We start from the raw sequence: 24,352 nt of genomic DNA on the forward strand, positions 1-24,352 counted from the left end.
CTTTTCTTTGGGGGTTTGTCTACCCATGTTTGATCTCACTAACATATCTAGATGTTGAGTCGTTCAGTGGCTGCTCCTTGGGTGGCAGTGGCTCCTCGGGCTGCGGTTGCTCCTCGGATGGTTGTGGTAGCAGCTGCTCCTCAGTTGGCAGCAGCTCCTCTGGTGGGTGCTGTTCACAGCTGTGATGGCTCCTCTGGCTGGTGGGGGGAGGCTTCACACACAGCTGCTGTTCCTCAGACAGAGGGTATGGTGATCATGAGGCTGCTGTTCCTTTGATGGGGGCGGGCTACACACGCCTAAAACCTTAAGCTTTATAGCTAAAGTGGTCTTTAAGTATGGCAAGCAATGAGTAAACATAAAACACTAAAAGAGGCTTAATATTCCCAGATGGTTCAAGATTTTAACATAAACCAGAGGTGGAGATTCCATAGTATATATGTACCATACCTTCTTTATTCAATCCTCTATCAAAGGACACTTTGGTTGTCTCAAACTTAGAGGTATATATACCTTTGCAAATAAATGTTTTCAAGTTTTTTGGGGTAGGCATTCAAAAGAGTGATTGCTGGGTCATATGCCCACTCTATTCTTAATTTTTTGAGGAACCACCATATTGTTTCCCATAGTGGCTGCACCAGTTACAATCCCACCAGCAGCGAATGAGGGTTCCTTCTTCTCCACAACTTCTCCAATACTTGTTATTACCTGTCTTGCTGATAACAGCCATTCGAACAGGTGTGAGGTGGCATCTCATTCTAGTTTTGATTTGCATTTCCTTAATTGCTACTGAGGTTGAACATCTTTCATATATCTGTTGGCCATTTGAACAGACATGGAGATTCTAACATTAACTAGCCAATCTTTTAATAGCACCTTTTTTTAAAAAAATGCTTTCACAAATAGTGTGATACTTTGTGAGCAACTAAATTTGACTCTGGCCTTTGGGCCAACAGTTTGTTAACTTTTAGGTGGCTGGAGATCTTTGCTTTAAGGAGAGGAATGCCTTTATTTATTTATTTTTATTGTGCTATAATTGACATGTAATACTGTATTAGTTTTAGGTGTATACACCACAATGATTTGATAAATGTATACATTGTGGAATGATCACCACCTTACGTTTAGTTAACGTCCATTATCAGGACCAGCAGCAAGTTTTTTCTTGTGATGAGAACTTTTAAGATTTTCCCCTCTTAGCAGTTTTCAGATATACAGTACAGTATTGTTAACTATGTCACCATGCTGTACATGATCACTTCCTTAATCTTCTCTTACTGCTTAAACTAACCACAAGTTCAGGTCACCAATGCTGAGCAACACTCCAGGGAGTTGGGGTGTCAGGAGCGCTCTCATTTCACTGAGTGTACCCTGGTTACATCAGGGACCATATGATGGGCTACTTTTGTGCCATCCTCAAAAGGTGCTCACACTCTTCCTTTTCTGATTTTTTTTGGTGGCTTCCCATCACCCTCATGCTGTAAGCCAAGCTTCCTAGCATGGCTACAAGTCCCACTTCCCAACCAATCTGGCTGCTGATTAACCTTTGATGCCTCATTTCTTTACTTCTCATCCTCCACCCTGGGTGCCAGTCAATGTGCATCTCCCCAGACAGCTGTTGTTTTACTAATTCAATGGTCTAGCATATACTGTGACTTCTGCTTTTGAAGTTCTTCTTTCCTTGCTCCATAGTCAGAGATGAGGGGTGATTAAGGGAATTTTTTGCATACAACTGGATCCCTGCTGTGGTTTTGTGGAAATAAGCCTAACTTAAAAGTTTGAGAATTTTTACCAGTATATCATTAAAAATTACTAGCAAACCAAAAGATTCCAACCAAGGTTGAAAGCCAAGATTTTCTCTGGCTGACAATGTAGAAAACCATTTATTCGAAGTGTCATTTTATTTCCTTAAATGAAAACAATGATACTGCATTTTCTAAAAATTTTTAAGATGGGGAGAAAAGAGAAAGACATTTCATACTGTTGTGGATGCTGTTGCTACCCTGTCCAGACCCCCAGCATTGAACAAGAGTAGGTAGGATAAATAAAACAGGGGACAATAAAACAGTGTTTTAAGAGAAAGGTAGGATTCTATCCCAGATTACAGTTTCTAAGTGTCTGCTATTTTCTCCTCTCCTGGGAAATATCTAAACATAGATGGAGAATCCTTAGAACTTTAATGGGCTTTCAGAAACCTGAGTTTTAATTGAGTACCATGGGACATCTATACAACGTACCTGAAGATCATCTAATGTAACTTGTCTAAAGGAACCTATGTTGGGAGGCCTATGGAACAGTAGAGAAAGAAACTGTGCTAGAATTCTAAAAAACCTCTAAATTTGCAATTTCTCCAAAGTTTTGCAAATTTTCTAATTTGCACCTTACAGAAATCCAATTAGTGGTACACATGAAGCCTAGACTATCAAGTAGAAAACTGAGACCCCGAACTTAAGTCACTGATTACGTTGACCACATCACAGGCAAAGACTAAGAGTTTGACAAGAATGTTATAGGATGGAACAACACTGGAAATATTGGCCTGACTTCCCCATTGTCTACCTCTAACCATTGGAATAAAGAGAATGGCTCTCCAAAAGGATTCCTTGGGGCGAATGTTGGCAGAGCAATCAAAGATCCCTTTGATTTAGTTCCAGAAATTTACTTTGTAAATAGAAGGCATTATACCAAAGAGATAGGAACATAGCCATTGGGTCAGGGAAATTGAGTTCAGACCTCAGGTTTCTAAATTAATGCCTATGGAAACTTACCTAAGTTTCCTTAATATGGCTGACACTCTGTCCCATAGGGATAACTAATTCTTACTTCATAGGATGGTCAAGAAGATTAAAATAATGCATATAAACTTACACAGATGTATAGCAAAGATAAATGTTTCTTAGTGGTAGGAAAAGAGTGAACAGGCTCATCTTTCTGGCATTCCCCTTGCACCAGGTCTCTAGTGTAACCTTGATTTATTACCAATATGATCTTTTTGTCTACCTCCATTTTTTGATTCCTGTTTTCTACTCAGGTGATAGTTTCTCATTGCCTAATTTCTGTTATTTATTACTAGTGGCCCTGTGCACGAAATTTGTGCAGGGGGGGGGGGTTCCCTCAGCCCAACCTGCACCCTCTCCAATCGGGGACCCCTTGGAAGATGTCCAACTGCAGTTAGGGGTGATTAGGCAGGCAGGCAGGTGAGCAGTTAGGAGCCAGCGGTCCCATATTGCGAGAGGGATGCTGGAAGTTGGACATCCCTCTCACAATCTGGGACCACTGGCTCCTAACCGCTCACCTGCCTGCCTGCCTGATTGTCCCTAACCCCTCTGTCTGACTGCCTGGTCACCCCTAGCCTCTCTGCCTGCCTGCCTGATTGCCCCTAACTGCCTTTGCCTGCCTGCCTGATCACCCCTACGTGCCCTTCCCTGACAGCCTGATCTCACCCCCAACTGCCCTCCCCTGCTGGCCTGGCTGCCCCAAACTGCCCTTCCCTGCCGGCCTGATCTTGCCCCCAACTGCCCTCCCCTGCCAGCCTGATCTCACCCCCAACTGCTCTCCCCTGCTGGCCTGATCACTCCTAACTGCCTCTGCCTGCCTGATCACCCCTAATTGCCCTCCCCTGCCGGCCTGATCTCGCCCCCAACTGCCATCCCCTACTGGCCTGATCTCACCCCCAATGGCCCTCCCCTGCTGGCCTGATCTTGCCCCCAATTGCCCTCTCTGCCTGGGCCCCCACCATCATGGCTTTGTCCGGAAGGAATTTGGATGTCTGGAAGATGGCTGGTCAACCCAGTCTAATTAGCACATTACCCTTTTATTAGTATAGATAGATTATATAGGATAGGATTGCTTAAATGGGCGGGGAGCCTTTTTCAGCAGGAGGGGATGCTCTTGGCAGACAAAAATACATAATCCCTATATCTGGACTGATAGCCAGCCATATGCACAATACTGCCAAACCAGTAATTAAAAAATGGAACCACTTTCTTACACCTTACACCAAACAGCTGTTGCCTTAAAACACCTCCTCAGACTTAGGTTCTGCCTTTGCAGTTCACCCAGATTAGGTTCTGAGTGGTCGGTTTCTATGTCAGTCAGAGTCAAAAGCTCCACCTCCTAGGCAGCCATTGGCTCCTCACACTTCACCCAGATTTGGTTCTGATTGGTCGGTTTCTATGCCAGTCAGCATCTCTGGGCCTATCTCTGGGCTTGATCAGAGAGGTGGGGCTGATCAGCAGCCCCTGCGGAGGCCTGGAGAGAAACAGAGGCACAGCTGCTGGCTAAGCCTGGAGAGAAAGAGAGGCAACGGCTGATTAACAGCTGCTATGGAGGCTGCGGATCAGACCCTGCCTCTCTCTAGACCTGATCTGCAGCCCCCTTGGCAGTCAGTGCTGGGTGACCACGCCAGCAGCAGTGGCAGTCAGTGCTGGGTCGCCATGGAAACCTAGCACTGACTGCAGGACTGACTTCCAGTCGGTAGAGCCTATGGTCATTATGGACCCTGGGTTTTTATATATTAGGATTACTCAGTATTACCTATAAGATAACCAGATGTTCCTCTTAATATGCAACAGATTGCCACTTTGTGGTCCCCACATGTGTGCCCATACACACACACAGACAACTTCCTATCAGTATTGTTTCTCAAGGGAACCCTAATGCATTCTCAAAACTTCGGTTGATGTATTTTAAAATCTTTCATTTTAAGTAAGAATACCTAAGAATGAAAATGGCCATTTCCTCCCTCAGAGTTCCCAGCCTTGTATTTGAAAAGAGAATAAAGAACAGAGGAAACACCTTCGTGCTAACATGTGATGGTGTGAGTGCATGTGTGTGAGCATGTGTCCGTGTGTGTGAGTGTGTGTGTATGTGTGTGTGTGTTTGGGGATAGCGGGAGCAGCTATAGTAGGATTTGGTTTCTAAGACTAAAGAGAAAATAGTAAGAACTGTCAAAGCATATTATTAAGAGGCTGCTTTTTTTCTCCAGAGCCTGACTGGAAGTGTGAAAGTGTGACATCCTGAATGCTCTCCAGGAGGAACAGTCTGGAACTGGATGGGGGCAGGGCCTTTCTTTAGGAAGGTTGCCTCTGGTTAAAGGAAGAAAAAAAAAATGTTTACATTTCCCTCTAGTGGCAGAAAGGGAATAATATCCACTGAGGAGAACAATGTGAGACTGGAGTAAGATTAGAATGTTTTAGCAAAGAGAAGAGCTCTCCTTCCTTCCTTCTTGTTCAATATAATTACTGATTGTCAACTGCTAACTATGCATCACTACAGATAAGGAATGCCCTGAATCAGAGGATTTGTGACTACATTGGGAAAGGTGTGATCAAAGAAGAGAACCCTGACCACTGAATTGGTTCAGGACAACTTGTGAAGAAGGTGACAAAATCACGTGAGTGTCCCTTTTTCCATTATTTAGTCTTCACTATGCATGCAATGATAACATAATTTGTTTCCCTTAAGTTCTACCTCTAAAAATATTCTTGTTTTTTCTCTCTTGCTTCTATTCACTTCCCCTCCATCAAAACTTACCTTTCCAGGTCCTATTGCCTTATGGTTCTATTTTTTTCCTTACTATTCCTGCCACCATCAGTGGCCCACAACACCTTGTACTATCACTGAATTCATTTTATTATTTCAAAATTGCAAGTTTTTGTGTCTAATCTCCCTCACCCCCACTAAATTATGAACTTGGACCAGGCATGATCAACATTTCACTCATCTTTTTTTTTTTTTTAAATATATTTTATTGATTTTTTACAGAGAGGAAGGGAGAGAGATAGAGAGCTAGAAACATCGATGAGAGAGAAACATCGATCAGCTGCCTCCTGCACACTCCCCACTGGGGATGTGCCCGCAACCCAGGTACATGCCCTTGAACGGAATCGAACCCGGGACCTTTCAGTCCGCAAGCTGACGCTCTATCCACCGAGCCAAACCGGTTTCGGCCATTTCACTCATCTTTAAATCACAAATGTAAAGCTCATTGTCTGGAACTCAGTAAATATTTGTTGAAATAAAGCATGCATATGTCGATGAGTGAATAAATGAATGAATTTGAAAGCAATTCAATAAATTAACAAGCCCATTGATTAAATACATGATCTGTATTTGATAGTTGATATTATTAGGGGGACTTGTGGGGGAGGTACTTTAACTCAAAGGTGAAGCTCAAATAAAACAACAGTAGAATTTAATTGGGAGATTGTTCCTTCTGAGGAGTTTTCCAGAATTTAGCCTATTTAAAAATATGTGTGATCAGATGGATGGAAGGACTCATTGATACCTAGCATATGATACACTCTCCACACATTAACAGCACCCTGAAAAGTTTGCTATAATTAGTGATTCTCTTTGGGGTGGGATGGGGGTGGAGAGAGTGGAAGGAAACACAGGGCCGGAGAAATCTTACCCTTAGAATGAAAATGACACTCAAAGCCTAAAACCAGTCATTGCTCTCCTTTCAAAAATTAGCTGCTGCTTCTTACTAAGAAAAAATTGATCATTTTTGCAGTCATATGCTGTACCACTGAGCTACAACCCCACACCTAACCATTTTTGGATAGCCAATAGGCTATGGACTTTATGACCCAAAGAAAACAAAAATGAAGAATAATTAAGTCATATGTCTTTGAGTGAGGAGAGGAGATGACAGTCATGGCTATAGCTCTCAGGAAAAAGCAGTAAGAGAAAAAGCTTGCCTACAGAAAGTTAATGTGGCAAAGACATATTTTTCACATCCCAGATGAAGACACATGGTTTACTAGGACATATTTATATTTTAAAAGCAAACTCTCCTAGGGGTATCACACATAATACTAATGCAGCCTCAAAAGTGAGCTGAGAAAGCCAAGACAAAATCCCCATGGTAACAATTAAGTAACGTTGGATACATTACAAAAAAAAAAAAAAATTAAAAGCATCAGTGAAATGACATATAAAAGGCTGCAGCCACTTTGGAAAATACTTCCAGTTCCTCAAAAGTTTAAACATAGATTATGACCCTGCAATTCCACTTCTAATATATAGTCAAGAGAAATTAAAACATATCCACACAGAAATGTGTGCACAATAATTCATAGTAGCATTAGTCATAATAGCCTCAAAGTGGAAACAACCAGAACATCCTTCAAAGAGTTATTATAGTTCCAGCTGCTTTTTTTTAAAACATGAATTGACAAACTGGTCCTAAAATTTATATGAAAATGCAGAGAACCCTGAAGATTTATAGTAATTTATTTTCAACAAGCATGCCATGTCAGCTGAGTGGGGAGGTAACAGTCTTTCCAACAAATGGTGCTGGGACAACTGGATAGTCACAGGCAAAAGAATGGGGTTGGACCTCTAATTCACACTATACGTGACAAATTAACTCAAAGTAGATCATCACCACATGTGTAAGAGCTAAAAACTAAATAAATAAGGCTCTTAAAAGAAATATAGGAGTAAATCTTCATGACTTTGGGTTAGGAAGTACTTTTTTAGATATGACATCAAAATCACAAGTGACAAAAAAAAAACAAAGAGAAAAGAAATTGGACTAAATCAAAATTCAAAGCTTTTGTGCTACAAATATTACCATCAAGAAATTGAAAGTACAATCCACAAAATGAAAGTATTTGCAAATAATATATGATAATGGGCCTACACCAGCCATGGGCAAACTACGGCCCGTGGGCTGGATCCGGCCCATTTGAAATGAATAAAACTAAAAAAAAAAAAAAGACTGTACCCTTTTATGTAATGATGTTTTCTTTGAATTTCTATTAGTTCACACAAACACTCCATCCATGCTTTTGTTCCAGCCCTCTGGTCCAGTTTAAGAACCCATTGTGGCCCTCGAGTCAAAAAGTTTGCCCACCCCTGGTCTACACCCAACATATACAAAGAACAATTACAACTCAACAATAAGGATAAAAAACCCAATTTAAAAATGGACAAAGGATATGAATAGACATTTCTCTAAAAAAGATATACAGATGGCCAACAAGCTCAACATCATTTGTCATTAGAGAAATGCAAATAAAAACCACAATTAGCTGCCACTTCACATCCATTAGTATGGCTATAATAAAAGACAGACAATGATTAGTGTTGGCAAGAATTTGGGGAAATTGGAATTCTCAGATATTGCTAGTAGAATATAAAAGGGTGCAGCCACTTTGGAAAATATTTTCAGTTCCTCAAAAATTTAAACATAGAGTAACCACATGACCCTGAAATTCTACTTTTGGTATATACCCAAGATAAATGACAACATATCTATATAGAAATGTGTGCACAAATATTCATAGCATCATTATTCATAATAGCCAAAAAGCGTTAGCAACCCAAATGTCCATCAATTTGATGAATAAATAAAATGTGGTATATTCATACAATGGGACATAAAAATGAATGAAGTCCTGATACACACTGCAACATGGATGACCCTTGAAGATATCCATGAAATAAGCCAGTCACAAAAGGCCCTGCATTGTACAATCCTATTTAGCTGGCATTTCCACAACAGGCAAATCCATAGAGATAGTAAGTAGATTAGTGGTTTCCAGGATTGGGGAAGGAGAGAATAGGGAGTGACTGTTAATGTGTAGGGCAGCAGTCCTCAACCTGTGGGTCACGACCCCTTTGGGGGTCGAACGACCCTTTCACAGGGGTCGCCTAAGACCATCGGAAAACACATATATAATTACATGTTGTTTTTGTGATCAATCACTATGCTTTAATTATGTTCAATTTGTAACAATGAAAATACATCCTGCATATCAGATATTTACATTATGGTTTATAACAGTAGCAAAATTATAGTTATGAAGTAGCAATGAAAATAATTTTAGATATGACATCAAAATCACAAGTGACAAATGAACAGGAGGAACTGTATTAAAGTGTCGCAGCATTAGAAAGGCTGAGAACCACTGGTGTAGGGGCTTTCTTTAGGAGATGATGATTATAATGTGGATCATTGCACAACTTTGTGAATATACTAAACACTATTTAATTGTATACTTTAAAACTGATTTTTATGGTATGTGAATTTCATTTGAAAAATCAAGAGCAGCCTAAATCATGACAGAGCAATACATCTGATATATTGCTGGGATATGTTGGACATACATACATGTGAGCTGAAGCTTTGTGGCAAGCGATCTGTAGGTGTCAGCAGCCTCACGCCCTCCAGCTACCTTAAAATTATTCTCAGTGTGCTCTTCTCTTTTCTTCCTATCCATGCCTTGTCGTCTACCATGTGTACAAGTCATTTCCAGTGTAAATCTTAGCTCTGTGTTTTCGCATTCTAGACATCATGAGTTTCAACATGTTCAATGATTGAGTCCAGAAGTGGATGTAATCCAAGCAATTATTTGCAAAGTGTATCAAAATTACTGCGGGGAGATAGTCTTTTAGCAAAGCAGATTCCAGGAGTGCACCCAAACAGGAAGCCTGCCTTGATAAGAAGCAGCCCAAGAGTAGGCACACCCACATCTCAGAACTCTGCCTCCAAAGACTGAGCAAGGCTCCTTGTAGAACTTTTGCTTGTTCACTCAGTGATGATGCTGATGGTCCAGAGTAACCATCGCTGGACCTGTTTTTGCCATTTACTATGTCTCCTTTGTCACCGTGCTTTCCTGCCCCTATTCTGACCACCTGGATGCGCCAGGACCAGGGTAAATGCCCAGGAATTCTCCCCCATTCCAAGTGCCCCATGTGGCAATTCTCCCTACTAGGGGCAAAGTCTCATGTGTCAAACACATTCAAGGACCTAAGGCCCATCTTTCCTTCTGGATTCAGCAGAACAGAAGAGCATTCTGACAGGGAATCAAAGGATACACCATCAGTGGAGCCACTTGCAACACTAATGAGCAAAATCAGAGGGAAAAACAATTCTCATCTGTGTCCCTCAGAGGCAAACAGGAAATCCTTCTGATGGTTATCTGGCTAACATGTTTCAGCAGGGCTATGAGTCACTCTATGTCCTGGGTATTTCTAGCAAGTACCTTCACATAGCCTGAGCCCATGGAAGTCTCCGGATCTCTACAATTCCCCTCTGTCCGCCTTCCTTCCATCTCTTGGGCAGCCTGACATTTGACGAGGACAGACTCACAGAATAAAAATGTTCCAAATGAGTGGCTGGAAAAAGTGACATCATGGGAAACAAGAATCAAATCCAGAGGCCGTGCCTGCTGTCTGTATTACAATCAGGTAAGAGCCAATCTGAAAATAAGGCCTCTGAAGGCAACTGAAACGTTATTTTTTAAACAACCTAATCAAGGCCACACACTAATGAAAAGCTTTTAAAATAATTCTAAGCCTGTTATCATTTTTTATACCACAATAAGGATTTCTTTGAATATTTAAGTGTGCTAAGTTTTAAAAGAAAAGTGATCCTCCTCCCCCTAGTATCTTACTTTCTAGAACCACTGACTGGGAGTCACTCCTGGTCCAGCTGCCAAGTTGCACCCGAGTCTCTCTTCCTGGTTGTTCTTTCGTGTTCTGAGGCTGAGAATAATGAATAACAACAGTAGCCCTGAGAAGGCCACCTTTGTCCCTTCACTCATGCACTGTGCTCCACCCTGGGGGCTGAAAGATTTGCCTCAGGGTAAAGAAAGCTTCCAGAATGAAGCAGAGGTAGGACCCTGGGTATACAGTGACCTGGAAAGTACCTGACATTCTGATGCTCAGGCTACACCCTTGATCAATTACATCAGAATCTCTGGGCATGAGACCCAAGAATCAGTCTTTTAAAAACTTCTCCACTGGTTCCAATGAACAGTCACAGTTAAGAACTACTGGACCGGAGGAAAGAGAAAGATACTCCTACCACATGGAACTCAAGATCACATGCAATTTGAGTCCATGCAATTATCCTAGAACTGCCAAGTCCCCAGCCCTGCCACCAGTTCCCAGCCAAGGGAGGAACTGCCCTTCCCTACATTCATTATTTTAGCTGTTAATTTCTCTTGACATTCCCCCCACTTAAGATGCCTTTGAAGTTCACATAACTTGTTTTATCTTTATATAATGATTTTTGTTGTTGCTGCAGGTCATTGTTTATTATGCTTTTTAAAAATAGTTTATTGATTTTGAGAGAGCGAGGAAGGGAGAAGAGAGAAACATCAATGTGAGAGAGGGATATCGATCGGCTGCCTCCTGCATGCCCCCTACTTGGGATTGAGCCCACAACCCAGGCACGTGTCCCAACTGGGAATTGAACCAGCGACCTTTCGGTGCATGGGACGATGCCCAAGTAACTAAGCTGCATGGCCAGGGCCATTATTATATTTTTGACAGCAGGGTGAATAAGCACTTTTTAATCACAAGTTATCATCCTCATGAGGGTTCACAGAATGTTCATGTGTTACAAAATCTGAATCAGTTAGGGCAGTGGTTCTCAACCTTCTGGCCCTTTAAATACAGTTCCTCATGTTGTGACCCAACCATAAAATTATTTTCGTTGCTACTTCATAACTGTAATGTTGCTACTGTTATGAATTGTAATATAAATATCTGATATGCAGGATGGTCTTAGGCGACCCCTGTGAAAGGATCGTTCGACCGCCAAAGGGATCGCGACCCACAGGTTGAGAACCGCTGAGTTAGGGGAAAGTAAGCATGAAGTATAGACATACTTTCAGTATAGAATACTGGTCACAAAGGTTTATTTGGTCACACTCATTTCTCAGAGCATGCTCGCCAACCCCTAAGCAGAAAAATATCTTTTCTCTTTGAGCAAAAGCATCAACTTCTTCCTTTAGCCCACTGTGAAGTTGCTGGGACCTGGAATGCGATATGAGAGCACAATTCTAATTCAGACCCCTGCCCCCTCCAAAAATGTCATGGCAGAAGGCTACTTTTGCAATCCACATTCTTATTCTCTAGTAAATAAACCCAATGAGCACCTGAATTTACTTACAGGTGGGCATATCATTTTTAAGTAAGGAAGGAAGACAAACAGAACTTCTAAGTGCAATTTTCATTTAAAAAAGAGTTAACTGGTTTGAGAAAATTTTTTCAGAATTTGAGAGACAGAACCACATAAGTCATCTGGTGCCAAAGTCCCACCCCTTGTAACAGCCGTGACAGCATTTCCTTGACCATTTCCAGACCATTATCTCATAAAACAACCTTTTCCACAATTCAATAGTTTGAATTGTGAGAGAATTCTTTCAATCACGTGTTTAAATCTGCCTCTCTAAAATTTCTACTGTCCATCTGCCCAAGAACCCAACACAAAATTAGTCTGTTCCCTTTCTCACTCAGCATTCCTTCAGACATGGAATGACACCATTTCTTCCTTTTTCTGTTTTGGGGTCAAGCTTTCTCACTGTCCTCACTTGTTTCCTTAATAAATGATTTCCAAGTGCCTGGTCATTCTGGCCATTTCCCTTTGCACAGGCTCCAATTTACCAGTGCCCCTCTCCAATGTAAGCTCCAGGGGTAAACTCAACAGCAAACAAGTGTCTTGACAACTTCGTTGTACACCACCACTGACACTCCTTTTGTTGTGGGTCTGTGTCCGGACTAAGATGGTGTTCGTGTCTTGATAGCTCTGAGTTGACTCCCATTTAGAAGATATGGATTTTAGTGATGTCCTGAGTCCCCTGCCTGATGTTACATGAGGCTATACAATGACAAGGGGAAAATTATGCTGCTCAATGTAGGACCTCCCAGGCTTCTAATATTTTCAGGAGAGCTACCAATGAAGGCAAGAATTTCCTCTTCCTTGATGCTTTTCCAGATAGGGTGAAGGGCTCACTTTATAAACTGAATTTCAGGTTTTGACTTGATTTAATGGCTCTTTATCAGTAAGCCCTCCTATAGGAGCTGAGAAAGATTTTTCTAAGAGCAAACAGGAGCAGCTAAGAGTAGCTTCTCAAAACCTCCTAGTTCTTTCCAGGTACAATCTCAGATGCTAACTCTCAAGTCTCCCTGCTTTGGGTGCTCATTATTCTGCTTATCTTTTTTCTTTTCCTTCTAAACAGTATCCACACTTTAACACAGGGTGAAATGGGACTCTGCAAACACCAGAACTGTAGCTCCAGTTGGCCCAATGTATTCTACCAAGACCTCAGGAATTCCCGGCTCCTCTTGTTCCAGCAAGTACGACTTTCTGACCTGCAGGGCATCCACTAAGGTTTGTGTTTTTCAGTAGTCATCCCAAAGTACGAGATGATCTAATCTACCTAGATCCCGCCTGCTTTACTTTAACTTGTTACAGGCAAGCAGGATGGAAAACAATGTGAAACTAAGGCCAGAACACTCCTGACTCAGGAATGTTCTGTGGTTGTCACAGTTTATGACCCAAGGCATTTGTAACCCTAGTCACTTCTGCGTGTCTTTAGCATGCTGCTGTCTATCCAAAGAAGATGCAATCAAGAAGCATGTGTCCAGGGAATGAAGTGGCTGGTATTATAGGCCTTCCCTGAGGTTTCCCACATACATCCAGATGCACAGGTTTTGCGACATCTGTCTCTGACCAACCAAATGAACCAATTCTCTGCTTTGCCCACATAGGACACAGAGAATGCATCAATTTCAATAGGAAGAGAGGCAGAACCCCTGGGTATAGGCCAGGGAACCTGGACATGTGGTGGGGAAGGATGAGGAGGTTCTTTTCCGGTTGCTCTTATTCCCTCGGTAGAATGAGCTAAAAAAGTAAAAGTGAAGATGTATGGTAAGGTTTGATTGTTTTTCTGAAATTAACTGATGAGACTGGTTGAAGTGAGATGGTGAAGTAATGAGATTGATTTCCCTAAAAGCCACCAAGAAATTACTCATTATCTCAGAATCATCATCTCTCTCTATGTCATTTTCCGGATTATATGTAGTCCTTCTTTTGAGTCAACTTTAAAGTGTAATTTACCAGGCACCATCATTTAAATATGAGAAAACGTTGTGTGGAAGTCGCTTTGGAAGACAGAGACCAGGAATGACTAAATGGGAAAGACCCAAGCTCCATTTCATTTTTCTGGGTGGAGATGGTGGAAAGTTGCCCATAATAGAATGCTTAAGTGCCTTTTGCTGGAATGTGCCCTGAACCCATTTTGTCACAATATAAGATGTAAAGCTGAGCATTTAATCCATATGCTCATCTTCAGTTCTGCAACTCTGCTTTGCTGCCGTGGGTCCCTGTGACTCATCTACAGAACATGACTGAAAGAATGTTGAACTCATCCAAGAAAAATGGGACTCCTTGGGAAGAATGTGGCTGACAGGAGAGTACTTGCCAATGAGAAAATACCAGAATTTTCCATGCAGCTCAGGATTTCTTTAGGCCATGCAGGAGTGGAGGAACGTTACCTGCCAATCTCCAGCCCAGGAATGACATGCTGCTTCCAGTGAACTTACTTGTCCAGGAGGTAGGGGCCTAGCCACATTTCGCTAAGGCCAGGAATGCCACAGTGAGGTTTGGATACGCTTTAAAAATGTCCAGCTCTCCCTCCTAACTGAAAAATAGGTCAACTTTCAGTCTCAAGAGCTAGAAAGTAACTGCTTCAATGATGCCTCTTTCCAATGGTGCTCAGCTTGGGGATTTTACTGTCAGTATTCCCTGGGAGTTGCCCTGCTTGGAGGAAATTAAGAAAATAAAAGCAATTCACACCACCTCACAGTAAGACTGGAAACTTCTCATGTAACCATTTTGAGAAAAACCTTGGAAACACTAAAAGGTGAAGGGGCAAGACCGATTCTGTTCAACTAAAATTCTTCAAGCACTGAATTAGATACACGTTACTTTAGTTCCAATTTTTACTTTAGTTGTTGTTTCAGATGGTTGATCACCTGAGAGCATCCCTTGATAAGAGATTAGATATTTGTTAAGGGGGGAATTAACCTAGAAAAGCACAGTCTAGATTTTGGAGCTATGAAACAATGCTGTCTCTGTAAAGGCTGTAACTGGGACCCTCATCTTCTTCAACTCTCATCCTAAGCAGCGTCCTTATCTGGAGATTCCCCCTGAGTTTCTTATAAGGGCTCAGTAGGAGTGATATTGATTTTACATTATTAACAGCCACAAAAACTCTCGAAGGAAGTTCCTTCTTGATTGCACAAAAGAGGTTTGACAAATAGCAAATGATAGCATAGAAGGGAAAGGGGCACACATCTGAGGTTTCCCAGAGATCTTGAGAAAGGGAAGGCATTCTGAGTAAGGAAGTTTTAATTCAAAATGAGCTATGAGTTGGCTATTTTACTGGGGAATAGGCCAAGGCATGGGGCTTAAAAGTCCTGTTGAGTGCTTCTGGCCCCTTTTCTGGATTTCAGAGAATCATGGTTTGTTATGATCTGCTTTGTTTTAGGAAGGAGAGAGGAAACGTGACATCTAATCAAGAAATATTGAAACAGTTCATCTGTTAGAGATTTACACTTGCTGTGGCTGTTCTGAAGGTAGAACTGAAACCAATGAGTAAGAATCAAGGAGAGGTAGATTTCTTCTTCATACGTGGAGGAATTTTGCAATAATTAAAATTGCTTGAAAAAGAGGTTGTTTCATTGGGGAATGGATCGCTCTAGCCCCCAGCCCTCCCATCACTCTGCATTCAAGCAGAGCCGGGCTGGATATGCAGGGAGCTTTCCACATTGACTAGGACACCGGTGCTGGTTTAACACAGATCCTGAAACCAGGGGAGCACTTTAGCAATATATAGACCTACTGGATGAGAATCTAGGATAGAAGGGGAGCCTCGCATTGTGCACTTTTAACAAGCTGCCTAAATGATCTAATGGCAGCTCTCTAGGCACCAGGACTCGACCTGGTGTAGGTGAACCAGTAGTCTGAAAATTTATTCTTTGACCACTTGGTGAATTTTTTATAATCTCTTGCTATCTCCTACAAATCCTTTTTCTCTCTATGTAATTAGGGCCAATGACAGAAAACCATATTTTACCAGTCCGTAATATAATTTTGGTTGGCAACCACTATTTTAGATGACAGTGGAAGGTCTCTGCATATACTAAGATTTTATTATTTAAGATTAATTCATTAACTCTTACATTGTGCTACTGAGAGAAAGCATGGACTTGGACTAAACACACTTGCATTGGCTGGGCAGCAGTTTCCTGACCTGGACAGTGTGGTCTGGGAACTAGACTGTGGGATGTCTCTTCTTCACAATCAGGCAAACAGGATATGCTTGACGAAGGGTTTGGGAAGGGCCCCTGTGAACTAGGGGAATGTCTGGGGGGGAAAAACAAAACACAAAAAACACCCTGGAAGTCCTTTCAATTCCTATGATTCTATTTTTAGACCTAGCTAAGAACCACAACATTTAGAGTAAAGCCTGACTCTCACTTCCTTGATGGGGCTACAGAAATAGATGCTCCCCAAATCTGGGGGATAAACAAAAAGTCTGGGAGAACAGCCAAGTTTAGTCTCAAGGTCCCCTGCTTTTTTATTCTGCAGTAATAAACCATTCCTTGTCATTGCTTTGACTGATAACCTTAGTGTGACATCACGGAAGGCCTTTCCTATAATGAATTCACTTTCATGGGAAAGGGGTGAGTGAACTATTTGTGTAGAAAGACTTGTTCCTTAAAAACCAAACTCCAGTGAGCAGGGAAATTGCCTCTCTAAAATGGGCCAGAAAGAGCTGAGCTCCCTACTCAAATAAATCTATCTTCTCCAGCCCAACTCCTCACTAACCCCTATTTTTTTCCAGCTGTTATCTTTTCTGCTCTGCAGTAGAAAACCCTCATCTGAAGAAGTGTTGGAAGAAAATATTCTCCTCTCCTCCCTCCTTCCTGCTTGGATATAATAAATTAAAAAACAAAACAACAACAAAAAAACAAAAAAAAACACAGGTTAGCTCTCTTCTGTAAATTGTTTCTCATTAATTATAAACTTGTGATCAGAAAATAAGTCAGTTCATTAAATGTCCAAGGGTTCAAATTATCTCACAAATTACCTGTTTGATTTAAAATTCAGAGGACTCCATTAGGAATTTCCAAATAGGCTGTGCATAAATGTTAGCACATTTACATACTGTTTTTTTGCATAAAGGAAGCGATGATAAGCAAGAAATTCATCAATGAGTTAGATTAAAAAAAAGTCAATAGGTAGAATGCTATGTTCTAAGGCTATGTCTTCACCTCAGTGGGCAGCCTACAGAAGCAAGGCTTTATGTGATCAGGATAATTTCTATATAAATAATCCATTAAAACATCACCTCTGAAAACTCTGTGATACATCTGGGAAAGAAGGAGCATGAGAAGGTGTGTGCATAAAATTCATCCTTCCTTTGATGGTTTCCAGTAGCTCTTTCTCCTTGATAACTCCCCACTTGTGAGGTGGAAATTCAGCTGTTTCTTCATTAGCCCTGAGAAGTGGGGCTGGGATAGCAGCGGTTGAATTTTAAATCGATGAAAGGCTCTATTTGCTAGGAGTATGGTGGGAACTCCCCATCTGGAGAAACTCGGGGTAGTGGGAAGCTCCCCCTTTTGAAACAGGCTTCTTGAAAGGAGCAAAGAAGGGGCCACTGGGTCAGCCTGGCAAGCAGAAATTGCTTGGGAAATGTTATTGCTCTGAAGTCGCCAGAGAGAAGGGAATTTGGAGAGAAGGTTTGATTTTTAAAAATAACCACTGAGTGAAATTGGGGGATAGAAAGAGACGACCAAAGTATATTTTAGAGCGTTTGCTGTATGATGTCATGCATGGAAATTCTCTGCTACTGCCTTCCAGACCTCAGTGAAGCTCCACGAGATTTTCAAGGTTTTAGAAACTAGATGGTAATTCTTTGTAAGTGACGCCTATAGTGACTTGGTTTAAGGCCAGAGCCAGCGGGTCTGCTTTTACACTTATTAATCATTCAAAGCAAGTTTTTTTTTAAAAATGTAAGATTAAGGACAGCAAACACACATTTGAAATACCTATTCTCAATGCTGGGTCATAGTTATAGGGGAGTAAATTTTGAGCCAGATGTCCTGGAGAATTCTCTCTAATAGGGTATTTTAAACTGGCAGCTTATAAAATAGCACATCTTTTACTGTAACTTTTAATTTTTAATAGTATTGTTATTTTTAAGAACATATATGTGTATATTTGTAACAGAAATTGAGGGAGATTGTGTGTAATATGTAAGGGCAAGAGGAAGGAGAAACAAAGGTGTGCCTCAGGAAACAGGTGGGAAAAGCATTGGCCAGTAACTGGTCCATTTTTGTTTGGGTTGAGAGTCTCAGAGCCTCATCTGGGTCTCCATGGTGGAACATGGCGACCCCCATATTTGGATGAAGTTAACTATGATACAGCTGAATAGATACATGGCCAGGTAACTATGATACATGCCCAGATGAGAACCAACAGCAACAAGTCTGTGATTTCAAACAATCATATTAGAATTAACAAAGTGATATGAAATTTACAGTATCAGGGGAAAAACTGACAATCTGTGGCCTCTGTTAGGTAGACGGTTTGGTTAGTCTTCATACCAAAGTAATAAAAACAGCAAGAGGAGTGCTTTGTGAGCATTCTCAGCGGCACCAGCTTCTCCAAGCCAGTGGTAACCTGGGGTGACAAGTAGGAGCAAAAGGACTCAGCCCAGCTGCCCAGTACCCTCTCTGGGCTGAGTGGAAGACGCCCCATGTGGTGTTTGCCCAGTGAAAGCTAGAGCTGTACCCTGGCCAGCTGCTCAGCTGCATTAGCCTTTGCACAGATACAGGTGGGATATCCTGGGGCCATTCTATCCCACTTCAGAATAAACATTCTATTCTCTCTGGTATTGAATGAGAACTTAGTCACCCAGGAAAATATGAAAAGAGTAAGGTAAAGGTTCTGTCCTTCACCCTCTTAAATAAAATTCTTTATAAACATAAGGGTATGAGTAAAACAAGGTCCAAGATTGATGAGACGTAGATTCCAAAGAAGTTCAGGATGAGGGATGTTGCATTTTAGGTTTTGGTGCAAACTATGAAACCTTGCCTGTAGCTTTGGTATATGCACGCAATTGTGGGTGATGTGAATATCCCTCCAGGCTCCTGGGGCAGATGCCATGGTTAGTTATTTCCTGTAATCTCCAAGGGCCAGAAGGGCACATACTCACTTTTATTTCACACTTATCCTTTTCTTTGAATATGTGGCTTTGGACCTATTATGCATTAAAATAATCAAGTTTGGACTTGAGTCTTAGCCTTCTAACTCCACTTGATCAAGTCAGAACAAATGACTTTTATGAGAAACCACCTCCGGCTTGAACTAACAGTTTTGGTAATCTTCAGTGAATGATACCTCTAACACTTGTTGTCAGCAAAACCCTTTTTCTTTGGTTCCACTGGTAATAAAACCCATGGAATTCACATTCCTTTGGAGCTGATGAACTAAAAGTAGCAATTCCCTTTTCAATTTTCCATATTCCCTCACTCCTGGCCTGGCACTCCACCATTTCCCAGATCTACGTACATTTGTGACCTGGATTTGAGATAAAAGCCCCAGTCCTGTAGCAATCAATTCCCACCAGATAAAAGCCAGAATAGAAACTCTATAGGAAAATCCTGGAGGTCTGCTGAGTGACAGTCCAAGTGTCTAAGGAAAGTGATGACAGCAAATATAAAAAAACCTCGGTGACATAAGATGCTTTGTTAGAGTCTATGAAACTACAGTCATAAAGACTCTGAAGCCTTCTCAGAAGGGCAAGCAATTTACCTAGTTCCTTGTCCTTCCACCCAAAGATGTGGCCAGCTTCTTTCAGAGTATTTCCAGTGAAAGTGAAGGGAGCAACATTGGAGACAGGTTCTCAGCAAGTTTTCAGGCCCACATCTGAGAACAGGATGTGTGGTGAATACACAAAGGAAGAATTTTTTTAAGGTGATTATTAGGCCTGCAGGTAGGAAATGAAATGACAATTTCTGAACACTGGTAACAGATAAAGGAACTTTGACACAGCAGATACTGTCTCCCAAAGGCAGAGGACACAGTCAATAGTGGCTCTTTCCCATGGCTGGGCACTGCTGGTGTGGGGCTCTGAGAAGGTCAGCAGGGACTGAAGAGCTAAGATGGGGAACTCAACACACTTAGTGGGCATGTTGTATCTCATTTGAGCCTTAGAACTGTGGGAGAAGCTAGCTTGCTCACCAGAGCCCCGAGGATCCAAGAGTGCTCAACTGTAAGTGATTTTTTCCCATAATATCTAGTTCATGTCACTGGAGATGCCATCTCACAGCATATTCTGGTGACCTACTCATTGCTGAATTTGCCACCATCCATCAATATCTACCTATCTACAGGCCTTGACATGTCAAAAACCCTTGTAAAAATGTCATGACAATGTTTTAGAACTTCCTTTACTTCCAATTTATGTCTTAATCAATATAAATCAATAAAACACAATTTTATTGTATGGTTATTAAGATACATCAACCAAGATAAATATCAGGGTTTTAGATTCCTTTGTTTACATCTGGCCCAACACTCTTGCTAATTAGTTATCTTTCTAGAAAGCTAGAGCCTACCTGCACACCAATACTTGACATTTCCCTGCAAGATTCCTTTAAGGTCTCTATTTCCTAGGCTTTGGACTATTTTGTATTGCTGGTTAAATGCCATAATTTTGTCTGTGTGCTTTTTCTCCTTGCCGAATATAAAATTCTAATGGGATAATCCAGTTAACCAGATACAGGCACATGAAGTACTCCAGAATTTGTCAGCCTCTTTCTCAAGACCCAAATAGCTTTTCCTCAAAGGCCAGTCAGACTGCTTGATAGCTTTGTAGGTATCTAATGAGGTAGACAGGGTGAGGCAAAAGACATGAGACAGAGTTGGGCCATTTAATTTAATTCATTGTTTTTGATGCTGGATCTTTTTCTGATTTTTCTTTTTTATTCCACATTTCTCACTTTTGGTGATCACCTGCCAGGGACCTCCAGCTTATATTTGGAAAGCTGTGTTGGAATCTGTAATGTTCAGGGATGGACAAGTAGCCTTGGATGTCTTTTGTGAATAGATGGTAATTGGATCCAAAAGTGTAGAAAACTCAATTGAGCACAGAAATGATCTCTATCTTGATGGAGATGAAGTGTAGGGTTGAGCCTCTATAACAGACATTGTCAGAACTCTTCCCAAATCCCCTCCCATCTTCTCTCTTGCTCCTGTCCATCCTCACCAGCTTCTGTATGCTTTTTCTTTTACTGCCCACAAATGAGATTTGCCACTGATACTCCTCTAGCTACTAGAGCCATTTTTATCTGGAAGGGTAGAAAGCCAAAGGAAGTCCTGGGAAGTTTACTCTACCCTCCTACCTTCACCATTAGCCAATGAGTGACCAGTGCAGGAGCATGACAGTCCATCCCTCCCTTGCATAGGTCATATTTCAGAGTTTCCTTTGGATCAGACTCTCTAGGGGACTTTGCCTGAATGTGCACTCTTGCTTAACTCTATCTCCTCCTTCTAGCCTATGTTCCTCAATCCCTAAGCAAGATGTGAGAAATACAACCTAAGATAGTCTCTAACATGAGTAGATGCTAGGGCAACCAGAAATGGAAAAGTCAAGTGCAGACCGGCATGCAAAAGAGGCCAACATTCAAAAGGATATTGATAGTAGTTCGCTCTGTGGCAAACTATACTGGGGCTAAAAAAATTAAAGTGCAATTTAAGCTCTACTGAGTTTGGCAGTAAGTCACAGAAACACTTTAAGTGTGATTTTCATGGATTAGAACAAATCAATGCTGGAATATAGAGAGATCTGGAGAAAATTCACTAATAGAAATATGTAGTTTACAATTAGGTAAGCACAGATTAATTTCTGGAGGAAAGTATTCCATCCCTGCACTTATTATTATGTTTTAGTCACAAACATGCATTGGATATTTACAATATATGCAAAGTACTCTACTAGGCACCTGGAACTGTTTGCAGTTAGCAAATCAGATAGAGTTTAGAGTTTCATGGGTGAGACACATTAAAAACTAATTATGTGTACAAAAAAAATGGGTAACTTGTAGTAAGTGCCTTGAATGTTTGTAAAAATCTAGGAGAGCATATAACAGGAATCCAGAATCAGGCTGAGGGGTCATGTGTTAGCATCCCTGAGGTAGGAGAATATAAGCAGAATCTTAAGTGTGATGGCTGGGTGGCTCAACTTGTTGGAGCATTGTCCTGTGCACCAAAGGTTGCTCAGGGCACATACCTAGTTTGCAGGTTGAATCCCTGACACTATTCAGTTTCTCTCACCCATCAATGTGTCTGTCTCTCTTTTTTCTCTCTCTCTCTCTCAAATCAATAAACATATCCTAGGATGAGGATTAAAAAGGAAAGAAAAGTGAATAGAGGTGAAATGCAGCATTTTTGTGACAAGGGAACAGCATATTCCAAGCCCTTCAGGCAGTAGAAAAACATTCTCCAATTTTAGAAAGATAACTAGTTTTTACCATCAGGAAAATCTCCTCAAAGGACTCAACTTTTGATGTTCTTTAAGAATCACAAATTCTTTGATTCAAAACGTCCCTAAATTATACAATAATAAACAATCAGTGCTTTATCTTGGGTAATTCAGACATCAGGCTATATAGTTCCATCATGTAGATAAATAACCATAAACACATATCAGTGAATTTCAACTTGAAATAATTTTGTATTACTTAGAAACACTATGATTACCAATTCCATTCAGAGGAGCAGAAATCCACTTCACCTTGATCCACTTTCCTCAGAAAAGTGGTCTCAGAGATGCTCTGAAATCTTCAGTTGACCTTTCAGCTCTAAAACTCTCAGGACTGGAAGAACACCACTTTTAGTGTGGGTCACAGTGAGGATGTGAAAAAGAAAAACCTACTTCCAGTTCATGGAGACTGAATGACACTTTATTGTCTCACTCGTCATCTATTCAACGTTTCAGAAAGAAAAGGAACAAATAAACTTTAAGGGAGCACTGGGATATATAGCCAGTAGTCCCTTTAGAAAGACTTAAATTGGAGTGGTATTTAAGTAGAAGAAAATGCAGGCTGCCGAGGATGAGTGAAGACATGTTATTTGGCTGGTAAAAACTTCTGAAGAGCAATCACAGATTTCCCATAGTTTTGTTAAAAGAGTTACGATGTGACTAGCCCAAAAATTAGTGGTTAATTTCCCTCCAGATTCTTCTCCACCAAAAGACTTGTTTGCTGTAACTTAATTTCTTACTCCTCATTTCAGTTTTAATAAATAAACTTTCCCTCCCTGGAGATTAAGGTATTTAAACTTAAGAGATCAGGGAAGGAAGGTAATGATCATCAAGGGTTCTTATAAAAAAACCACACAAGTGAACCTAAAGCCTTTCACACAGGGAAACAATACAATCATTTAACAATGGCCAAGAGAGAATGCATTTCCTTTTTAGAGGGTTCTATACTTTGACCTACCCTTAACTCTCAGTTCTTAAGAATATATGAAGAGATCATCAGAAGGTTCATTAAAAGTCTTAAATAAGTCTCACCAAAACAATTATATCAGTCCATAAAAGTATTAACTCATTATACATTCCCTGGCTCAAGCTAGTTACTACTGCTAGCATAATGTCACAGTTGTGCCAAAAGGCAGTCATCACCTTGCCCTCAAGGGGAGCATATTACAGTATTTGTATACAACATATTACATTTACAAAACTATAAATCAATTTTCAATTCCATTTCAAATACTACTGCACCAACCAGCAATTCTGAGTTTGGGGTGACTTCATTTAAGCTCTGAGTCAGTGAACTTGTGTTAACTTCCCAAATTTATATATTGTTATATGACCCTCGAAAGACTTGAGTATGATTCATCTTCAATGAATCACATGAAATTTTCTAATACAATCTAGTATTTTTCTAAAGTGGCTGTCATCTTGTAATGAAATATTATCCATTAAAAAAACAATAATTTCGCCTAACTGGTTTGGCTCAGTGGATAGAGCGTCAGCCTGTGGACTCAAGGGTCCCAGGTTCTATTCCAGTCAAGGGCATGTACCTTGGTTGCGGGCACATACCCAGTAGGGAATGTGCAAGAGGCAGCTGATCGATGTTTCTCTCTCATCGATGTTTCTGACTCTCTATCCCTCTCCCTTCCTCTCTGTAAGAAATCAATAAAATATATATTTTTAAAAAAACACAAAACAAAACAATAACTTGCCATACCTAATAAAAAACCAAGCTTACTCGGTTAGAAAATAACCTAGCATTTGCACTGGTTAATACCGAATAATTAGGAGAATCATAAAAAATATTAGATTATGAAAAAGCTTTGTGTTACACACTGATATTGTCACATTTGATTTTAAAGAAATGCTACAGCTGTTCTGTGTATCTTTTCACTGACACATCCAAAGATTCTGTGACTAACAATGTCACTGGTAGACATAAATTAATAACAGTATTAGTCATTGGACCAGAAAACTGGCTAATGTGTACATTCTGAAAT

At 40.8% G+C, this 24,352-nt stretch overlaps 1 long non-coding RNA gene across 2 annotated transcripts; it reads left to right on the forward strand.

Moving 5' to 3' along the window:
* Positions 1–10,020: 10,020 nt before the first annotated feature.
* Positions 10,021–16,787, forward strand: LOC132220755 (uncharacterized). 2 transcript variants are annotated; one of them, XR_009449855.1, is made up of 3 exons: positions 10,021–10,200; positions 12,981–13,132; positions 16,653–16,787. It is a non-coding gene; the product is annotated as an uncharacterized LOC132220755 (long non-coding RNA). The 2 variants fall into 2 exon arrangements; XR_009449854.1 differs by lacking the exon at positions 16,653–16,787 and adding an exon at positions 15,294–15,761.
* Positions 16,788–24,352: the final 7,565 nt, after the last annotated feature.

Source organism: Myotis daubentonii, chromosome 18, assembly GCF_963259705.1.
Source record: "Myotis daubentonii chromosome 18, mMyoDau2.1, whole genome shotgun sequence".
NCBI lineage: Eukaryota > Metazoa > Chordata > Mammalia > Chiroptera > Vespertilionidae > Myotis > Myotis daubentonii.